Source organism: Rhodamnia argentea, chromosome 10 (genome assembly GCF_020921035.1).
Source record: "Rhodamnia argentea isolate NSW1041297 chromosome 10, ASM2092103v1, whole genome shotgun sequence".
NCBI lineage: Eukaryota > Viridiplantae > Streptophyta > Magnoliopsida > Myrtales > Myrtaceae > Rhodamnia > Rhodamnia argentea.
Window position 1 is genome coordinate 11,290,477 of NC_063159.1, and position 6,027 is coordinate 11,296,503.

Genomic DNA, 6,027 nt, shown 5'->3' on the forward strand with positions numbered 1-6,027 from the left:
TTTACTGCAAATTCCCGTCTCAAGATGGATGGACTATCCTCCACGAACGGCAGATGCGAACTTGGTTTATTACGCTAAGTCAATCTTAGGCTATGCCATTGCTAACATTTGACCAGAAAAATGTAATTCAAGAGCCCAGTTAACGTCGACAGCGGGAATCAAGGATCGAGGCAAGTTAAACTGCGATCGAAAACAAAGACTCTTGTAATGTTAAACTGCACGCATACAGAAAATTCCAACACAATACCCTTTGGAAAGAACCTATCTTTCACGATACAAACTTGCCAAAAACAACAGTGAGAATAACAATAACATTTGAAACTGCTTTCATAAGAAGGTAAACAGGAAGTCATAAGCAGCCACCTTGTGGATTACACACTTTATTTGATTACACAGATTCACCGCTGGCTACGTAAAACTAAATTATCCTCAAAACAAGAGAAAATTCCAAATACCTAAAGTGCCCTCATTTTCTTAAACAAGAACATGAAGTGGATTTGGTTTCAAATAAGAACATAAAGTGGTCATGGCTATATAAAATAAAGGCTTGATCTTATCAGCCGACGAAATATGGCAGGCCGGTTAATGGCACTTTCATCCAAAGATAATTTTAACCAAAATTTTAGTTATATTAGGTTACAAATTAAGAAAATTTGAAAAAAAAAAAAAAGAATGAATGATGGAGGCTGGAGGGTTGGCCGCCTATGGTTGTGACCCCAGTGCCGATGGGGTGGCGAATCTGACGATGGGTCGGTGGCCACAAGGGAAGGGATTTTCTTTTTAAGTTTTATTTTTTTTCTTTTTAAAATAGAAAAAGAAAAAAAAAAGTAAGGGAAGAAAATGCCTTTGACCATTCAGTGATGTGAGGCCCTTTTTTGAGATTGACATAATCACTTCAAGCCCTTATTTAAAATAAAATTCACTTTTAAGTTCTTATTTGAGACAATGATGACACTTTGAATCCTTATTTTAAATAACATTCACTTGTCCTTATTTGAAAAAATAAAGGCACATGAAACTCTTATTTGAAGTTTCTTCTCAAAACAATGGGAAGCACGATGGGAATCGCACATGCATCCATTCTCTCTCATATCTTAGCTGGTGAAATCCATCCAATCTCCCCGAGCAAAGGGAGCTTTGTTTGAAACAGCTTCTTCTTCTGAGGGTCACTGTCGTCTGGAATCATATCATTCAGTGCCCAAACTAAAATTCATTTTAGAGCAACTAAAAAAGGTACCCATTTCTCTACTAAGGTATATTCTTCCGGTTGAGATTATCATGAAAGTGTCAAAAAAATCCTAAATCTATTACATTTGTGTCAATTCGGTCCTAAACATTTTACATTGATGCCAATTTATTCCTAAACCTTTTGCATTTGTATTAATTAAGTCTTGAAACTTTTGCATTTGTGCCAATTGAGACAATCCGGCCAATTTTAGTCGAAAATTACTAACGTGGATGTCGCTTGTTTTACGTGACATGGCTGGCACCGATGTAGACATTTTTTAGATTTTTTTCTTCTTTTTCTTTTCTCTCACTTTCTTTTTTATAGGGGTCCGCAATGGTCGCCAGCTGACCCCTATCGGCCCCAAGCAAGGGCTCGATGGCCTTTGCTGTGGCTAGCGAGGGCCGTGACACCCTTGCCAAATCTGTCCAGGTGAGGGCACCACGGCCCTCGCCTAATGCCAGCTAGTGACCCTTGTCGGGCCTTAATATAAAAAAAAAGTGCAAGAAAAAAAAGAAAGAAAAATAAAAATATATTATTAAAAATATTCACGTCAGAGCCAGCTGTGTCACGTAGGACAATCGACGTCCATGTCAGTAATTTTTGGCCAAATTGACTCAATTGGCAAAAATACAAAAGGTTTGGTACTTAATTGGCACAAATGTAAAAGGTTTAGGACTGGATTGACACCAATGCAATAGATTTTGGACTTTTTTTTTTACACTTTTCCCAGAGATTACCTCAAAAAGGCATTATTTCAATCGACCAAGGACTCCCCAAGGAGGAGTCGCAAAATGGAAATAATAAATATTTTAAGTCGGTCAAAATGCCACTTTTCAATGAAAGTTAGGCAAAGAAGACGTCAAAACCAGCTCGTTAGCAACAGGTCCAAGGTCAAAAAAGAAAGGACGGAAAAAGTAAACTTGTCAAAGTTCCTTTCCACAAAACGGAAAAATAAAATAAGGAAAGGAAACCATGTACAAACGTGGACGCTGATATGCAAATTAAAGCAAAAAACTTGGAGGAAGAACACGGTATGAGGACTAGTGCAACTATTGCCGGGGATCACCATGTCTTAGACATGCTGAAGAAGAAATGAGAAAATAAGAAGCGTCTCAACTGGGAAAAAGCGACAAATTTAATTTCTGGAGTGAGTAGGTAGTAGCGCCACCAAACAAAGTACCTTATATTGCTGTTCGCAGACTTCGACAACGTTTTTCATGAATGACCGAGAGAGTACTGTACTTTGAGGACTTGGTCTGATGAGTTGCTGTTCCCAGCCTTCCACAACGTTTTTCACAAGTGACCAAGAGAGTACTGTACTTCGAGGACTTGGTATGATGTGCGATTGTCATCTTTAGATGATGGTTCATTGCTTAAGGATCTACACATGAAAGGTTGTCCAAAACTGCGAATACTTCTACCTCAACGTTGTAACATGGAGGTGACAGCTTACTATGACACAGATTATACCATTTGTCCCTCGTGCAGAAGGTCTCTTATAGGATTTCGTGTAGAACTAGGAAAACCGTTGTTTTCATGGAAAGAAAGACAATAAACCGCTGCATTGTCATCATCTGAATTGGAATATCAGGCCCATGGCCAAGATCGTTTGTGAAATAGTCTTGATACGAGACTTTGGTTCAAGATATTGGGCTTACGAGTAAAAGGACCGACCGCGTTATTTTGAGATAATGATTCTGCTCTCAAACTCATGGCAAATCTAATAATCCATATGAAGGAATGAGACACAGAAGTTGATTGCAATTTCACCGGAGATAAACTTCGTGAATGAAGGAGCAACCATGACAAGAGGGATAGGAATTACAGAACAGCCTACAAATATCTTTACCGAGCCTCTATGTCAAATATGACACGTGTATCTATTAGGTAAACCTGGCATTTTCTACATATATTAGAAACAAGATAGCCCTGCAATTGCCACGTTAAGATAGAAACAAGATAGCCCTCGTCTTGATCAAAGCAGAACACCGTCAGTGTCAGCTACACGTAATCATGAGCACTCATTATTTCATAATTGCCCAAGCCAGTGTGTGAATTTGAGTTACTATGAAATTTGGAAATGCCAAAAGACACTTTACGTCCGAGTAGCATACCATACCGAGCCAATGCACTTCTCCCTTCTTTTGGAGCAATTAAAAAGACCGATTAAGCGTGAAGGAGAGTGTTAGAGTAATTAATATTAAATCACGTCCGTATCTAATAGCTTAAGCTTTTGGGTTGGACTTTCTAACATGATATTAGAGCTAATGTTATCTGCATATGTGGGTCCACCCCCCATTTTTCAATTTTCATGTGCCACTCATAATATGGCTTGCACGTGAGAAGGGGTGTTGATGTTGTTGTTATCTCACATCACCTTATAATGAATTTTATATACTCTTTATATTCATGTAGTTTCCTTCCATTTATGAGCTTAAATTTTTGGGTTGGGACTTTCTAACACCTTCCAATGGCGATAGTATCATTCAGAATTTTATTACTACTCCTGAATCGCTTGTACCATAATGTTTTCCACCCCCTGATGTTTGTTCACGAATGTCATCTTTTGCCTTTCACGATGGTCCATTCTCCAATGTGACATTACTGGGAATGAAGCGAACACACCATCGGTCATGAATTTGATTGCATAGAGCACCAACAGCATTACGTATAAATGGACTCCTTGCAAATTTTTTTCTTATATCAACACAACGTTCTCGTATAACTACAAAGAGTTCTCCTCTCAGCCACATTCATCATCGTCATGAGGCTACTCACAGTCGCTTCACCATTATCGAGCTCAACCTTAGCATGGCTGACATCCGGATCTTTCATTGTAAAGGAAAGAAAAAGGAATAGGATATTCTAGATTTACGACTTCCCTCAAATATCAAATAATTGAATTGAGGAATTGATTCACCCAATGATCACATTTTTCACAGGAGAATCCGCATATTGCAACATGTTAGCAATGAGACCAAATGCCCTCTCGTGATCCAGTCTAGTGAGACTGGTAATGTTTCTCTGAACTTTGGATGGTGAATATCTCCTCAAAATCCCCGCCAACATCGCCGCGTTGGTTTTGAGGAGATTTGCACCATCAAAGAAAAATTATCAGGTTTACCCCGAATAGATCAAGATAGGGTGAACGAAAAACGGAAACCGGAAACGGGAGATCAGCGGCTGGGAACTAGAGATTGGCTGCCGGCAGATGGTGATTAGTAGCCAATAGATGGCGAACAGCGATCGCCGACAGGGACGCGAGAGAGGTGACTGACAGCCAACAACTAGCAATCGACAGCCGAGGAACAGAGACCGGCGAGCGGTAGGCAGCAAGGACACAAGAGAGAGGGAGAACGTATGCGAGAGAGAGAGAGAGAGCACCGAAAAGAATTCTTATTTCTATTTCTGTTCCAAACTTATTTCCGAATCAGAAATTTATTTCCGAAATAGAATAATGAAATTGCATTACCAAACAGATTTCTATACCAAACTCGTTCTCCGGAATAAAAAAATAAAATAAAAAATAGAGAAATAGAACTATTGTCATGCGCGCCCTAAATTACTTATTCTAAAAGGAAAACACCTAAAGAGGATGGTTGTGTTGGTGCCAAACAAACAACTAGCATGTACCTTGGCAAACAATCGAGCAACCTCTTTAGACAGGGAAGACCATTTCTTATAGGAGAATTTGAGTTTATTTTGATGAGTAAGCGTCGCTCGTAAAATATGAAGTTATGACAATGCATCGACGGAGCATACATACATTAACTATACGACGGACATAGGTTGAGAATTCTTGACCAGCCTTTGATAACTTTCCATAAGATATTGCTCCGACCGACACAGACCCAGGTTGAGAATTCTGCGATAGTTCCATGACCAGCATTAAGAAACATTAATTGAAGAAGAAGCACCAGAATGCAATACCTTTGAGAGCTTGTCCTTGGTCGGTGAGCCCCAGTAGATGGCTTCCTTCTTCCAACATAACAATGTAAATATCAAAGGCTGTGGTAGGAGGAGACGGAACCGTGAAATATAAATTAACCACAACGGATTAAACCTAACCAGGAATTAAAACTGAAGAGTCATAAGAACCATTTCCCAGTACAGGGCCATCTCTGGTTGAGAGAAAAAGCTCAATCGCATGACATCCTGGACTCAAGGATATCGGAAATATAAATAAAGAGGTTACTAGATTGCTTATTCTAAAGAGAATACACCTAAAGAGGATGGTGGCAATGGTGCCAAACAAACAACTAGTATGTTCCTTGGCAAACAATCGAGCAACCTCTTCGGACAAGAAAGGCCATTTCTTGTGTGTGACTTGAGTTTATTTTGTCGACTAAGCATCGCTCGTAAAATATGAAGTTATGACAATGCATTAAGACACACACACATATATAGGGCGATCATTTTGGGACTTCAATTGTGTGTTCAATCGTATTTAGCTGCACCAAATCCGAAACGGAGCAGACGTAATGTCCCCCACTAGTTGCTGTGGAAGGCCTTCCAAACACAAAAAGAAACAGTCACGGATAAAAGAGTAGAAAATTCTGAAGTCGTCAGTAAAAAGGGTCGTGTAAAATTTGGATATGACTCGATAAGTTGTTGTTTTTTTTTTTTTTTTATGTTGCAAGAGAAATGACATTCCTCAATAGAATTTGACGGAATCGTTGAGATTCACGAATTTTCAAGCTTGACATTCCCATGAGTGCAGTGCAACCCCCTAAGAGGTTGCAATAGAAGGCAACGCCCCATGGGTGGATATTGACCACGCACAAAAGAAACAATCACGA